The following is a 17,725-nucleotide window of genomic DNA, read 5'->3' as shown; positions in this document are numbered from 1 at the left end:
CAAAGAGCTGCAGAGAATGAAGTCATAATTCAAGAGGAACAAAAGTTAGTAAACAAAAAAATAATGTAGGGGTGCTTTATATGACAATACAGCATAGATTAGCTTAACAAAAATTTTTTGAGTTTATGTCGGACAACCCCTTTAACAATACTCTACCTGCTCGTCAGTGGCACTGTTATCTGCTGCAGGGAGAGCACCACCAAGCAAGATCTGTATACAAATCACAGTGATTACCACAGCATTCTAGAAGGCTATCAAGAGCTAGAAGGTGACATTAGGTGCGTTGTACAATACAAGCACAGTTGATGAAATTTATAGAAATCTCATTTCCAGTGTCCTTATTTTTCTTCCAGCGTAAACGGACATGCGGTGCGGCTTCTCGATATGCAGCATATCACTTTATGCTGCGGAGACTCAAGTGTTCTCCGCAGGGAAAATCCGCAGCTGCCCAAACATTAATCGTGGGCATGAGCCACTATGGTCTCCTGTGGAGAGCACTCGCAGGAGAGGACATACTACGTGCAGGACTCAGCATGTCCAGATCATGGATATGTACCCGAAAAGGATTTTCTGACTCGTGGAAAATATAACAATGTTGTGTAAGATCATAGATTCTAACAGTGTGTAATGTATACTGTTAGGACTCAGCTATCCAGCACATAGTGGCAATCGTCACATGACCACTCACGAGTTGCATACTTGCGGTCACGTCATCCACTTTGTCTTCTGCTTCTCAATCAAGCATTAAGAAAAGTCGACATATGAATGCATGTATGCAAACTGCACATTAGTGGTCATAAGACTATCACTAGTTGAGTAAAGCAGAACACAGTGCTAACAGTGGAAAAACACGCCAGATCTTACACTACATCACCAGTTTTCTTCAAGGGCTGGAAAACCCCAATGAAGTCCTCTATTCTCTGCTATAGATACTAGTATTGCAGCTCTGATGATGTCCTGCTACCAGATCCCTGCCAGGGCGCATAAACTGCAGCTCTAGAGGACCATTACTGTATATTAGTATACATAATGGCTTTGATTCATAAAAACTGTCATTTTGTACTTCAGTTTTCATGAACATTGCACTGGAGTGAGATGCACCAAATCCATTAGGATGCGTGAGCGTATTAATGAAACTGGTGCATCTTTCAGCTGCCATGAACCACAGTACAACGTACAGGACACTTATCGTGTAATTTATGCCACTTCTGTGGATTACAGTCCGACTATAGACCGAATATGGCTATAAGGCAATGTGCGCACTAGAAAAGTGATTTTTCTCAAGAAAATTTCTTGAGAAACTTCTGGGAGTTGAAGATTACCGCATCTGCGGGAAAAAACCGCGAGAAAAACGCATGCGGTTTTGCCGCAGGTTGGCCCCTGCGGTTTTGGTTTTTTTTTATAAATAAAGCATGTTGAAAAAGAGAAAAAAAAAAAAAAGATTATTTCCTTCTGATATAGATAGAGAAATAGATAGATAATGGATAGATAGATAGATAGATAGATAGATAGATAGATAGATAGATAGGGTCCCTGTGAGCACACGCTGCATTTCTCACGAGCAGTAGTGTGTTCACATTACCGACCGTGAGAAATGACCTGTGGTTACCTCTGCAGGCTCGTTATGAGGCTGCATTCTGTACAGTGTCAGTCGCGGCTGGATGCAAGCATCGTGGGACCTGCGTGGATTACGCTGGAGCTGTGTGTTGGGGGGGGTCAATAAATGGGTGAAAGAGGGCTTTTTGTCTTTTATTTAAAATAAAGGATTTTTCGGTGTGCGTGTGTTTATTCACTTTACTTATAGGTTAATCATGAAAGCTGTCTCATAGACGCTGCCATGATTAAGCTTGGACTTAAATGGCAGCGATCCGCCGCCATTTAACTCATTATTACCCTGATTGCCACTGCATCACGGCAATCTGGAAGAGCCGGGGATACTCCGGGACTGCCGCATAATGGATGCGACAAGCCCGGGGCAGCTGCAGGCTGATATTCTCGGCTGCGGGGGGGGGGGGGGGGGGGGCCATTAACCCTGGCCCTCGTCCTCCCCAGCCTGAGAATATCAGGCCGCCACTGTGTGCTTACCTCGGCTGGATGGTAAGAATACAGCGGAGCCCGCGTTTTTTTTTTTTTTTTTTTTTATGAACGTTTGATTTGTATGTGTATTCTATATGTCTGTGTGAGTGCGATCTGTGTGTGTTCTGTCGGTGTCTGTGATATGTGTGTGTTTACTCTCTGCTCTGCTTCCTCTTCCCGTCATAATGACATCACTTCCCTGCAAAACGCAGGCAGTGATGAATATCACCGCAGGTAAACCGCGGCTATACCAGGAGTATACTGCACATCATTTGCAACCTGCGGCATACCCGCGGTATTTCGTGATTACATTACAGTGAATGAAGTGAAATACCGGGGGTATTCCGCAGGTACCTGCGGAAAAGAAGTGACATGCACATTTTCTCAAGAAATTCTGAAGAAAGAATTTTCTTGAGAAAAAAAAAAAACGCAGTGTGCGCATGCACAGCTATTTTTTTTTCCCATAGGTTTTGCTGGGAAATGTCTGCAGAAAGATTACAAACATTTCTCAAAAAATTTCTGCAGCAAAACCGCGGGTATAAACGCAGTGTGCGCACAGGGCCTAAGGCTGCTGAGATTAGGCATCAGTACTACATAAACTATGACTAACAGTACTTATAGTTTGAGGGATCTTAACTACAAGTAACAAGATATTACTCTCCCATAGCCAAACAATACTGCATATGTAACCACTGTAAAACCATATAAATGTATATAGATCACTGCAGTACAATATAACACTGATATATGACATATTATATACATCATACAGGTGTATACAGATCAGTAATGTACAAGATAACATCAGTATATAACATTTAGCATGTAATGCAGTGTCCAAATGTTTAAGGAAGGTGTGACAAAAAAATGCTGCAAAATAAAAAATTTAAAAAAAGAATTGTTAGTAGTTTATTTTTATCAATTAAATTGTGAGTGAAGAAACGTGAAATCTAAAATCATATCAATATTTGGGGCGACACCTATTTATCTTCGAAACAGCATCAATTCACATAGTTATATTTGCACAAAGTCGGGGATTTTCTAGGTTTATTAATCAGGTGTATGAGTAAACAAATATACCTAACAGGTGATAATGATCATCATTTTCAGAAGAATTCTACAGGTTAAAAGTTTGGACACCTGTTCATGCAGTGGTTTTCATGGTTTGTATTGGAATGTGCAGCTTGTAGATTCAGACTGAAAGCAGCAAAATCATGAAAAAACAGATTTGGAAGCAAGGAGTAAAAAACATGAAACAAAACATTATATAATAAACCAATAGTATCACCAGCAAAACACTGCCACACCACGACCCCTCACCCGACAAGCCTCTTGGTGGGCACCACACATGTGGAAACCATCTGCTCACCTTTCCTGCATCTCTCAAAAACATTGCGATTGGTACCAAAAATTTCAGATTTTGACTAATCAGACCACAGTACAGATTTCCACTTCTCTAATTCCATCTTTGTATTGATTGGCTCAAATACGTATCTTCATCTTGTTTCAGTAGTGGCTTATTTGCAGCAATTCAAGCATAAAGGCTTGCTTCTCACAGTCTCCTCAGGACAGTTGATGTTGAGATGTGTTTGCTACATGATGTCTGTGCATCATTTATGAGAGCTTTAATCTGAAGTTTCATCAATTTGTGGTTTCTAAAGCTGATAAATGAACCTATCCTCTGCATCAGAGTTATTTATTGGAGTTCTTCTGTTTAGGTGGGCCACATGGAAGCTATTTTCATCATAGCGATTGATGGTTTTCATGACAGCACTTAAGGATACCTAGCAGTGTTCTGGAGTGACTGACCTTCATGTCTTAAAATAATAAAATGATAAAAGTTTATTTCTTCTTAGTTGAGTGGGTCTAGCGATACTCTGAACAGTATAGAATAGGCACTGTATGGAATACTGCCTATGCAAGATACGCCTAATGGTCACATATACTTTCTGAAAGTTGGTAATTCGCCATGGAAATTTATCACTGTTCATTGGAAGCCATTCCACGTGATGAAGTTGTTTGGGAGAATTTCAAGGGGTGTAAAGCTATCATCAGAGTAAAAGGTTGGAACTTTGAGGATTCTAAGGTTTAAACACGTGTTCTGATTTGTTTCATATATGTTTTACTGCTTGTTTACATATGTGCTCCTTTGTGATTTTGCGGCTTCAGTCTGATTTTACAATGTGCATATTGCAATAAGAACAAAGAAAACCATTACATGAACAGGTGTCCAAACTTTTGACCAATACTAGAGGTTAAAATAGTCATTAACTGAAAAAGAAATAGCTGTGTGGAAGGCTTAAAACTGGGTGAGGAACAGACAAACTCTGCTACAAAAGTGAGGTTGTCGAAGACATTTTCATGCCGTAGATGAAGCATCTGCCACGCAGTGTTAGGCTCTAAACTCACCGAGTGTAATGGCAGCATTTGACGCGGTTCACACTCCAGAATGACATGCCACACTCTGCCTTCTCTGGTGCTTCTCAGTTGCACAGACAGGCTTGGGTGTTGACCAGCTGTGTTCATTAGTGATCAGACTTGCAGGAGAAAGGGGTACTTTGCACGCTGCGACATCGCTACTGCGATATCATCGGGGTCAAATCGAAAGTGACGCACATCCGGCGCCGGTAACAACGTCGCAACGAGTAAAGCCTAGATGCGCCGATAAACGATCGCAAAAGTGTCGAAAATCGGTGACCTGTGTAGCGTCGGTCATTTTCATAATGTCGCACCAATAGGAGATACGATGTTGTTCCTCGTTCCTGCGGCAGCACACATCGCTGTGTGTGAAGCCGCAGGAGCGAGGAACATCTCCTTACCTGCGTCCACCGGCTATGCGGAAGGAAGGAGGTGGGCGGGATGTTTATGTCCCGCTCATCTCCGCCCCTCCGCTTCTATTGGCCGCCTGCCATGTGACATCGCTGTGACGCCGCACGACCCGCCCCCTTAGGAAGGAGGCGGGTCGCCAGCCAGAGCGACGTCGCAGGGCAGGTAAGTGCGTGTGAAGCTGCCGTAGCGATAATGTTCGCTACGGCAGCTATCACAAGATATCGCATGTGTGACGGGGGCGGGTACTATCGCGCTCGGCATCGCTAGCCCTTAATCTCTGCTAGCCTGCTGGTTACCTCTTGGATCACATATTACGGGAGACCAATCACAGTTACTCCACACCTTTTTAAAGATGGTGGAGCCGGTCTTCCCATGCCAACAACAGCTTTTGCTAAACCAGGCCGTGTGCTGATGTGTTCCAGTTGCTGGTGATTTATTGTGTGCTGTGGAAATCGTCTCATCTGGTTACTTCCTTTCTGCTCTTTATGTCATCCTTATCACGTAATTTATCTCAGTGTGTGCTAGTGTGTTACAGTGTTCTTGGTTTTCCTGTTTTATATATCTGTGGGTCCACTCCTGTCCCAGTCCTCCCCTGGGTTCAGAGAGTGTGGGTATAAGATCATAGAAAGTAAAGCCGGCTTTACACGTTGCAATTTCGCATACGATATCGTATGCAATTTGCAACGCCCCCATCGTATGTGTGGCACGTTCAATTTGTTGAACATGCCGCACAAACGATTAACCCCCGTCACACCACGTACTTACCTTCCATACGACCTCGATGTGGACGTCGAACGTCCACTTCCTGGAGTGGGAGAGACGTTCGGCGTCACATCGACGTCACTTGGCAGCCGGCCAATAGAAGCGAAGGGGCGGAGCTGAGTGGGACGTAAACATCCCGCCCACCTCCTTCCTTCCGCATTGTGGGCCGGGAGCCGCAGGACGTAGGTAAGATCTGTTCATCGTTCCCGGGGAGTCACACACTGCAATGTGTGCTACCCCGGGTATGATGAACAATCTGACGTGCAATTCTAGAGAAAGGTACGATGTGTATGCGAATAACGTTTTAACGTTCAATCGCAATCGCACGTACCGGTCACACACTGCAATGTAACTTACGATGACGGATGTGCATCACTTACAACGTGACCCCGCCGACACATTCTAAGATACATTGCAGCGTGTAAAGCAGGCTTTAGGTAGCCCAGACATCAACACCAGTAGAGGTATCTCTGGGATTAGGGACAGCTAGCCTGAGGGCCTGTCTAGGAGCCATGACCACCTGTTATCCCCTTACACCCCATGACAACACCATGGCAAGATTGCGCACAGCAACAAGACACAAGTTAGTTATACGGCGTCGGCAAGTCTCACCAAGGCAAATATTTCAAAGCAGTCTGGGATTTTAAGATGTGCTGTTTAAATTTTTTTTTGGTCAAAAAAGAAAGGGCAATCCACAAAATCGTTGACACAGTGGTCATTCAATTTAGTACAGCATAGGAAAGGAAAATTATGCTTATTTATCTTCAAAATTGGAATATCTCCTGCACTGCCACCAGCTGAGACCTGGCAGTAACCAGTGGAATCCAGCTACACCAATCAAATGTTTGGAAATATCTGTCCAGAGGTCGACTTTATCGGAAACTCCTGAAGAAAAGAAAAAAAAAAAAAAAAAATAATCATACCGTCGACATGAAAACAAGTCAACCTAGGAACGAAAACATAGTAACTGATGAAGAGGAATGCAAGCAGGTGTTCTGTACTGAGGAGTCAAAATATGAAATATTTGGCTGTAACAAAAAGCAATTAGCCAAAGGCCTGGATAGCAGTGCAATAATTACTGATGAGTGCCTGAAAATAACAGTAAAGCATGGTGGAGGCTCCTTGTAAGTTTTGGGCTACATTTCAGCAATGGAGTAGGAGATTTGGTCAGGATTAATGGTGTCCGCAATGCCGAGATGGATATTTATCCATCATGTAATACCATCAGGGAGGCATTTGGTTGGTTCCATTTTTTTCTGCAGCAAGACAATGCTCCGAACATATAGTTCTTAATGACATTGGCTATCTTCAGCGAATAGAACAAGAACCCTGGAAGTGATTATACAACCCTCACAAAGCCCTGATTTCAAGATTATCGAGTCTGTATGGGATTACTCAAAGAGACAGAAAGAATTGCACACACCTACAAAGAAGATCTGTAATTAGTTCTCCCACTTGTCTGGAACAAACCTCCCTGCTGCGTTTCTTCAAAAGCCATGTGTACGTTTACATAGAAGAATTAATGGCGTTTTAAAGGCGTCGTGGTCACACCAAATACGGATTGGATATATCTTTTGTTTATTCACTTAGCATTTTATTCCTAAACCGCACTTGACAGTTCCTTCAATTTCTTGATCAGTTAGCCCCTTTTTCCTTTGTTTCTTCTAGACCCTTTTGCACCCATCCAACCCTATTATATTGACTTTCATATCATCGATATAAATTACCCATTTCCACTTTTTATACTTCTTTGCAGACTCGAGCTCATGCTACTTATTAAAATATTGAAGTCAAGGGTTCTTTACTTTTTCTCGGGCCACTATTCCAGATTTGTGTAAAGTATATCGCACAATGCTTGCCTAGACGCTTGTGATCTCACTATTACAAAGCATACCAACTACCTCCACTACCATGTTTGTCGTGCCAGAAGTGATAGAGCTTGTGTTGAAGAAGAAAAAAGTTTTTGGAAGGGTTAAGAAAATTCAATGTTGTGACAGCATATACCTAATATTTTGTTGATAAAATTTACATTTTATTGATATACATTAAAAGCTTAACTCAATATAATTTTTTTTTTTTTTTCACAAAGTGAAGGTTGCCAAAATATCATTAAATTCTAGCCAAATTCTATGAGTAGCTAGAGAGGTGAGGGAGATAGGAGTTTATTCAAATACCTTGAACAATTAGCACAAAAAAAAAAAAAAAAAAAAAAAAAAAGAGGAGAGGGAAGGGGGTTTATTAACCTTTCTTACCCTATTGGAATATATTCCTACCTGCCAATGCAGTTGATCCTTACTTAACCGATGCCGCCATTCCTCAGCGGCTCTCCCTCACTTTCCCTCCTCAAATATAATCAATAGGCCTCATATTATACCATACCATTTTGATCCCTGGAGGCTACACCTAATTATTACCTATTATGCCATCTTGTTAAATCTCCTGATGAACTCCATCCATTACTTGGATGGAGAGAAACGCGTCGAGATCGTTTGATATGAATATATAGAATGTCTCAAGGCACCTTTCAGTGAGAAACGACAGACAAGTGATAATCTATTTTAAACCCTTATTATTTGTCATATTGAAGAGGAGATCCCTGTGATAGGGCATATAAGGGTGAGCCGCCGAGGAATGGGGCATCAAAAAAAATAAAAAAAAATAAGGATGTACTCCATTGCTAGGTAGGAGCAAGTTGATTAAGGGACAGTTCGTGAAAGAAAAATATATACAAACTGATACCATATCTTGGAGACATAAAGCTCCTATTTTGTGTGAAGTAACGTTGTACATCCTTATGTGTATGTCTATATATGTATAGGAATTAGGTAATCGTGTGCATTGAGACATTAAATGATTGGTTGTTTACAGTATATTTGTTTTATGAGGCCTATTGATTATATTTGAGGAGGCAAAGTGAGGGTGAGGAAGAGGGAGAGCCGCCGAGGAATGGAGGCATCGGTTAAGTAAGGATCAACTCCATTGGCAGGTAGGGATATATTCCAATAGGGTAAGAAACCCCCTTCCCTCTCTTTTTTTTGTGCTAATTGTTCAAGGCATTTGATGAATAAACTCATATCTCCCTCACCTCTCTAGTGACTCATAGAATTTGGCTAGAATTTAATTTTATTTTGGCAACCTTCACTTTGTGAAAACATTTTTTTTTGTTTTGAGTTAAGCTTTTAATGTATATCAATAAAATGTAAATTTTATCAACAAAATATTAGGTATATGCTGTCACAACAGAGCTTGTGTTGAAGCAACTTGTTGACGCCGACATGTTGCGCGGACATCCATCCCATGGCTACTGAATGGATGGACTTGATTTTGATTTTGTATTCTTCCAACTGTTACGGCACTCACATGATGCAATCTGGCAATTTTCTTGATCGACAGACCACAATCAATGAGCTGGATGATGCATTTCTCTTTTCATGGGAAATGTTCTTCAGGGCTGTTTCTCAAATCTAGCCAGTGACCTTTCACTTGGGAATCAACCTAATTAGGGCTGTAAAACTCCGGATCCGTGCGGTTTCAAAAGATGCCCCAGTGCCGGACCCGGGATTCCGGGTGCATGATTCGGATCCGGCACTGGGGAAATTAATTGAAAAATAAAGAAAATAGGAATTAAGTGAGAGTTTCATACTTACGAGACTGTGTCATGGCGGCAAACTGCTTCCAGGTCGCGCGTTCGCTTCTTGTACTGTGCAGTACAGCTTTCCGTGCTTTCCCCGCCCACCGGCCGTGTTGTCGTCTGTGATTGGTTGCAGTCAGACGCGCCCCCAGCCTGTGACAGCGTCTGCCTGCAATTATCGCTCAGTGTGGCTCAGTCATTGTCTACACTCACAGCCAGCGGTCGTTTCCTATGGCTGCCAGCTATGAGATGTAGCAGAGCTGGATGCGTCATCGTGGGACCTTGTGTGGATTACGCCGGACCTGCAGAGTGTTGGGGGTTAATAAAGTGGTGAAGGATGGTGTGTTTTTGTATTTTATTCCAAATAAGGGTATGTGCGCACTAGGCGTTTTTTTCCACGCTGCGTTTGTGCGTTTTTGTCTCAAAAAACGCACCCGCGGCTAAAAAACACAACAAAAACACATGCGTTTTACCGCGATTTGGTGCGTTTTTTGCTCACTGCGTTTTTAATCAGTGCACAATGCCATTAAAGATTGTTGATGAAGAAAAAAAAAAAAAAAAGGTCTGATGTCATTTCCTTCTTCAAAATGTTCATTGTATATGCAGGAGAGCAGACAGCTGCAGAACTAGTGTATGCAGGAGAGCAGACAGCTGCAGAACTAGTGTATGCAGGAGAGCAGACAGCTTCAGAACTAGTGTATGCAGGAGAGCAGACAGCTGCAGAACTAGTGTATGCAGGAGAGCAGACAGCTGCATAACTAGTGTATGCAGGAGAGCAGACAGCAGCTGCAGAACTACAAGGCTCAGCATCCTCCATCCAGGACTGTATGCAGGAGAGTTTTTTGCCCAAAAGAAAAAAAAAAATGACATGGGCTTCGCTATATTTTTGTATGCTAGGCAGGTACAGCAGGCAGGTACAGGCTGCCCCCAACCCCCAGCTGCCTATTTGTATCCGACTGGGAATCAAAAATATAGGAAGCCCTTTTTTTTTTTATTTCATGAATTTCAAGAAATAATTAAAAAAAAAAAAAAATGACATAAGCTTCGCCTAATTTTTGAGTCCAGCCAGGTACAACTAGGCAGCTGGGGATTGGAATCCGCAATGCAGAGTCCCCATGCTTTCTGGGCACCCCCACTGCGGATTGCAGTCCGCAGCCACCCCAGAAAATGGCGCTTTCATAGAAGCACCATCTTCTGGCGCTATATCCAACTCTTCCAGCTGCCCTGATGCCGGGTGGCTCACTGGGTAATAATGGAGTTAGGGCTAGCTGTATATTATCAGCTGGCCCTAAGCCCGAAATTCATGGTGTCACGCCAATATTAGACATGGTCACCATGAATTTCTAGTAATGATAAAAAAAAAAAAAAAAAAAAAAACACACAGAAAAATATTTTTATTAGAAATAAAACACAACACAATTAGTGACTCCATCTTTATTGAAATAAAGAACCCCCCTCCGCAGTAATCCTGGGTCAGGGTCCCGCGCCGTCCAATCCGGATCCAATATCATCTGATCGGTTTGCTGGAAGGCAAAGCGATCAGATGATGTCAGGTTAAAGGACGTGAATCACATCACACAGCAGCTGATTGTATAAAAGCCGATTATACAATCAGCTGAAGCATCAGTGCAAAGAAAAAATAAATAAATACTCACGTCTGTGCTGATTACCGGCAGCTCCTGCAGCGATCGGATGAGAGTCTGATCCTGTCCCATCGCTGCAGGAGCTGCTGGTAATCAGCTGATGAAGTCCCCTGACGGCAGGATCAGCTGATAGCCGGCCGCGAAAAAGCCGGCGACACCGCGAGAATTACGATCAGCTGATGTGTCAGGTGATCCACCGCCAGGTCCTGCAAGCTTCGTACGTGCCCCGGGGAGACTGCACACAGCCAGAGCGGCGGTACCGGGAGGAGATGGGAGCGGGCATGGCACCGGGACCCTGCAGACAGGTGAGTATGTATGACATTTTTTTTTTCTACTGTTCACTTTGGTTTTCGCCGCTGCCTCCACCTCCCGCCCAGACATGGCGCCGCACGGAGCTGACATGGCACCGGGCGGGTTGTGGACGCAGCGGTGACGGTACCGGGAGGATTCATGCTTCTGTGTTTACCAACAGAAGGAATCCTCTTCCTGTACACGTCACTTTACTGCCCACCCCTTGTGTTTATAGCTGCGTTTTTAGTCATAGAAACGCAGCTATATGCGTTTTTCATTGCGTTGTTGAACTTCTCATTGAACTCAATGGGTGAAAAACGCAGAAATAATTGACATGCTTTATTTTTGTGGTCACCACAAAAACACAGCTACAAAAAAACGCTGTGTGCGGACAGCACTTCTGAAAACCCATAGACATTGCTGGGGAAGCAATGTCACTGCGTTTTCAGCACAAAAACGCGGTAAAAAACGCCGCTAAAAACTCAGCAAAAAAAACGCCTAGTGCGCACAAGGCCTAAAGGATTTTTCTCTGTGTTTGTACTTATTTACTTTCATTAACTTATTAACTTATTAACTTCATTAACTATTTAACTTTTACAGGTTCCTGATGCAGGTATCTCATAGATGCCTGTGCCACCACAAACCTAGGGCTTAGTAGCAGCTGTGCGCTGTTATTAACCCCTGCTATTACCTGATTGTCACCGCACCAGGGCAACGGGAAGAGCCGGTAAAGCTGGCACTTGTCACATCTAACGGATGCGGCAATACCGGGCAGCTGCATGCTGAGAATTACAGCCCCCAGCTGACTTTATCTTGGCGGAGTCAAAAAAGCATTTTTTTTTTTGCCAGGAGGTGTACATTGGGTACAGGAATATAGTGTAAAAATTTCAGCACCAAATTTGCATCCCTTGCCCCAAAAATACAAATAAAATTATTTTTTCTGCCAGGAGGTGCAAATTTGGTGCTGAAATCTGGTACAGATGATTTGCACCTCCTCGCACAAAACGGCGGCAAAAAAAACGCTTTTTTTTTGCCAGGAGGTGTACATTGGGTGCAGGAATATGGTGTAAAAACTTCAGCACCAAATTTGCATCTCTTGGCCAAAAAAACTGCGATTTTCTGCTAGGAGATGCAGGTCTGAACTCAGTGACCTCCACCTGGATTTTTTCTCTGTGTTTGTACTTATTTATTTTCCTTTACAGGTTAGTGTAGCAGGTATCTCATGGACGCCTGTGCCATCACAAACCTAGGGTTTACTAGCAGCTATGCGCTGTTATTAACCCCTCATTACCCCGATTGCCACTGCACCACGGCAACGGGAAGAACTGGTAAAGCGTCGGGATTGTTCCATCTAACCATCTAATAGATGCGGCAATACCGGGTGGCTGCGGGCTGAGAATACCAGCACCCAACTGGCTTTATCTTTGCTGGGTATAAAAATTAGGGGGGGGGGGGGGGGGGCGCACGTTTTTTTTTTTAAATTATTTATTTAAATAAAATTAAAAAAAAAAAGCCGCATGCGGTTTTTCTTACGCTGGAGTCACTTGTGAGGGACTCGCACGAGCCTGACATCACATCACCCGTCACAGTCGCACACTCTTCTGACAGGGGCTCGGCCGCATATGTTTCGGTCTACATGCATGCTCATGTTCAGAGAGCGGCAGGCCGTGCCGGGTGATGTCATGCCAAACTCGCACAAGTCTGACATCGCATCACCGGCACACTCTTGACAGGAGCGGGCCACATGTGTTTCTGTCTACATGTACGCTCACTATACTGACCCTTAAACATTTGCACTGCTTTCCCCGCCTACCGGCCATCCTGGCGCCTGTGATTGGTTGCAGTCAGCTGATACGCTGCCACTCAGGGTGGGGGGGCGTGTCTAACTGCAACCAATTACACGCGCCGGTGGGTGGGTAAAACAGTGAAAATTGAATTGTCAGCTCCGGAAGGGAAAAGCGTGACCCGGAAGTAGTTTCCCACCATGACACAGCCTTGGTGAGTATACCGCGTGAGCTCCTACCCCCTATCCCTTCCACCAATGTTTTTAATCTTTGGATTCTGGTCCCCATTGACTTATATGGGTACCGGACTCCGGAGCGGATTGGGTTGTTTTTTTTTTATTGAGCACTGATCCAGCGGTCCCGTTTTTTGCGAATCCGAGCAGCTCTAAACCTAATAAAACACTGAGCTATTAGGCAATGTGAGAATTTGAGGTTGAAAATTTGTAGTATACGGGCAGAAAAAAAAAAAAAAAAAAAAAAAAAAAAAAAAACAGGAGCAAAACAGTAACAATGCAGTAACATGACACAAAAACTGCATAACTAATCGTATACAAAATAGATGCAAGTGAAATTAACGTATGAGATAGTCAAGATTATTCTCTATAAAATGAAGGTAGTCTCACGCTCAAAGATATAGTGGATGGTGACATATGGAGCCTGAAAGTCACAAGTTTAGAACATTGTTACCCTTTTACTTGTCATTTTATATGAAGCATAGGTCATGAGAGCCTCAGTTAGTCTGTGCATTATGATCCGACATTGGATCAAAGTGCATGGATGTGTGAAAGAGTCCTTAATCTTATGTGTGGGTGCGAGTATTATACAGCCCCTTCATAGTGTTATTATAGTGGTACTATTCGTAATGTTGAGCTCGGTGTACGGGTTTTATTCAGTATCATTATCCTGATAGTACTGGTTTCATGCGCAGTTGTATTAGTTGGTACCGACAAGACTTTTTTTAAGGCTAGTTTCACACTTGCGTTAATTACCTTCAGTCGCAATCCGCCCTTTTGGAAAACAGCGGAATCCGTTAACGGATTCCGCTCTTTCCCATAGACTTAAATGGATGACGGATTGTGACAGAAGTCCCTGCGTTGCTTCCGCTGGCCGACGCTGCGCTGCTTCCGCCGGGCAAAAGGAACGCAGCATGTAACGTTTTTTGAGCAGCGGAATCCTTTATTTTTTCACTGTGCATGCGCATATTTTTTTTTTTTTTTTTTTTTTTTAAAATCACAGAAACTTTATTTTGTCTCTCGGTGGCCGCCGGGTGATCAGCTGATCGTTCACAATAGTCTGCCGCCGGTAAAAGTGTAAAAAAAAAAAGCTGTTTTGTGCGATCCGTTGCATCCGTTGTGTCATTATATGCAACGCATCCGTGCATCCGTCACACAACGCAATGCAACGGATGCCGTTCAACGCAAGTGTGAAACTAGCCTTACCTTACTGCATGCATAGCAAATCAGATTAGTATGCAGAAATGTTAGGTTTTGGAGCAAGGCAATGATGCATTCATCTAGCATTAGTTTTCATCGTTTTGCGCATCTGGTCAGCACAATATAACACTGGTATATGCCACAAAGAATGTACAATATAGAGGCGTATACAGATCAGTACAGCACAATATAACACCGGTATATACCACAAACTATATACAATATACAGGCGTATACAGATCAGTACAGCACAATATAACACTGGTATATACCACAAAGAATGTACAATATACAGGCGTATACAGATCGGTACAGCACAATATAACACCGGTATATACCACAAACTATATACAATATACAGGCGTATATAGATCAGTACAGCACAATATAACACCGGTATATACCACAAACTATATACAATATACAGGCGTATACAGATCGGTACAGCACAATATAACACTGGTATATACCACAAACTATATACAATATACAGGCGTATACAGATCAGTACAGCACAATATAACACTGGTATATACCACAAAGAATGTACAATATACAGGCGTATACAGATCGGTACAGCACAATATAACACCGGTATATACCACAAACTATATACAATATACAGGCGTATATAGATCAGTACAGCACAATATAACACCGGTATATACCACAAACTATATACAATATACAGGCGTATACAGATCGGTACAGCACAATATAACACTGGTATATACCACAAAGAATGTACAATATACAGGCGTATACAGATCGGTACAGCACAATATAACACCAGTATATACCACAAACTATATACAACATACAGGCGTATACAGATCAGTACAGCACAATATAAAACACTGGTATATACCACAAAGAATGTACAATATACAGGCGTATACAGATCGGTACAGCACAATATAACACCGGTATATACCACAAACTATATACAACATACAGGCGTATACAGATCAGTACAGCACAATATAACACTGGTATATACCACAAAGAATGTACAATATACAGGTGTATACAGATCGGTACAGCACAATATAACACCGGTATATACCACAAACTATATACAATATACAGGCGTATACAGATCAGTACAGCACAATATAACACCGGTATATACCACAAACTATATACAATATACAGATCGGTACAGCACAATATAACACCGGTATATACCACAAACTATATACAGGCGTATACAGATCAGTACAGCACAATATAACACTGGTATATACCACAAAGAATGTACAATATACAGGCGTATACAGATCGGTACAGCACAATATAACACCGGTATATACCACAAACTATATACAATATACAGGCGTATACAGATCAGTACAGCACAATATAACACCGGTATATACCACAAACTATATACAATATACAGGCGTATACAGATCGGTACAGCACAATATAACACCGGTATATACCACAAACTATATACAGGCGTATACAGATCAGTACAGCACAATATAACACTGGTATATACCACAAAGAATGTACAATATACAGGCGTATACAGATCGGTACAGCACAATATAACACCAGTATATACACTATATTGGTGCACACAGATCAGTACAGCACAATATAACACCGGAATAAAACACAAAGCATATACAATATACAGGTGTACACACATCAGTACAGCACAATCTAAGGGTACTTTCACACTTGCGTTATTTTTTTTTTTGCGCAATCCGCTGTCTTGGGAAACAGCGGAATCCGTTAACGGATTCCGCTGTTTCCCATAGACTTGCATTGATGACAGATTGCGCCAAAAGTACCTGCGTTGCTTCCGTTGGCCAACGCTCCGTTGCTTCCGCCGAGCGGAAGGAACGCAGCATGTAACGTTAAATGCTTGCGTAAAAATGATGCCGACCAGCGGATTCCGTTGCTTCCGTTAAAATTTTTTAATGTTTCCCTATCGTAGCGGATTTCGTTGCCAAGTGCTTAACAACGGAATCTGCTGCTGGATTCCGCTAATTTCTACTGAGCATGCCCAGAATGAAAAATGAAAAGAAAAAAAAAACAGAACCGACGGATTCCGTTAGACGGATCCGTTGCATCCGTTGACACCACAAAAATAACGGATGCGTCAAAACGATGCAGCAACGGACCCAGCGGATTCAACCCAATGCAAGCGTGAAACTAGCCTAACACAGGTATACCATAAAGTATGTACACTATACAGGTGCACACAGATCAGTACATCGCAATATAACACCAGTATATACCATAAAGTATGTACACTATACAGGTGCACACAGATCAGTACATCGCAATATAACACCAGTATATACCATAAAGTATGTACACTATACAGGTGTACACAGATGACACATATAACACCGGTATATACAGGTGTACACAGATCAGTACATACAGCCCAATATAACACCGGTATATACCACAAAGTATGTACACTAGACAGGCATATACAGATCAGTACAGCACAATATTACACCAGTATATACCACAAAATATGAACACTATGCATGTGTACACAGGTCAATACAGTATATCACCAGTATATAACACAAAGCTGTAATAGTACAGGACAATATAACACCGGTATATACCACAAAGTATGTACAATACACAGATAAGTACAGGATACGCCAGTATATACAATATCCAGGTGTACACAGATGAGTACAGCACAATATACACAAAGCATGTACATTATACAGGTGTATACCGGTCCCCGTCTATATGTATCGCACTGCTCTATCCGGCTCAGTACAGCATGATGTATCATATACAAGCCCTCACACTGCCCCGCACCATCCCGCCATGCTGGCAGCCGCTCACCTCTCTCCGGTCCACGGAACTATAACGGCCAGCACCACTAGCAGCCACTGACTTCCTGTTCCGGTGTTTCCGGTCGCTATGGAGACGGCTGTGGCGCGGCGCTGCTGGCTGAGGCGGGGGAGACCGTTAGGAAGCATTAGTGCCCTATTAGCCGCCGGCCATACACGTGCATACAGCAGACACCGGGGCTGATCTCACCAGGCACACCAGTTACCAGACCGGATCAGGATTGCAATGTAGCCTTAACCCCTTCACCCCCAGCCAGTTTTCACCTTCCTGACCCGGCCATTTTTTCCAATTCTGACCACTGTCACTTCATGAGGTGATACTCTGGAGCTCTTCAGCGGATCCCGGTGATTCTGACGTTATTTTTGTGACATACTTCTTGTTAGTAAATTTAGGATGATATTTTTTGCGTTTGTGAAAATATCGGAAATTTAAAAAAAA

The 17,725-nt window shown here is 42.8% G+C and overlaps 1 protein-coding gene across 3 annotated transcripts in view; it reads right to left on the bottom strand.

Annotated features, from left to right (window-relative positions):
• Positions 1-17,338, bottom strand: part of TCHP (trichoplein keratin filament binding) — a 99,064-nt gene extending 81,726 nt beyond the window's left edge. For 2 of the 3 annotated variants that reach the window (XM_075320043.1, XM_075320046.1), the window contains exon 1: positions 17,279-17,338. The gene's annotated coding sequence lies outside the window, so the exon portion shown is untranslated. Of the gene's footprint in view, positions 1-6,279; positions 6,553-17,278 lie in introns of all 3 variants that reach the window. The other variant, XM_075320044.1, reaches the window with a different exon arrangement.
• Between the last annotated feature and the right edge of the window lie 387 nt (positions 17,339-17,725).

This window comes from Anomaloglossus baeobatrachus, chromosome 1 (genome assembly GCF_048569485.1).
Source record: "Anomaloglossus baeobatrachus isolate aAnoBae1 chromosome 1, aAnoBae1.hap1, whole genome shotgun sequence".
NCBI lineage: Eukaryota > Metazoa > Chordata > Amphibia > Anura > Aromobatidae > Anomaloglossus > Anomaloglossus baeobatrachus.
Note: the sequence above shows the minus strand (reverse complement) of the source record. Positions and strands in the feature narration are given on the sequence as shown.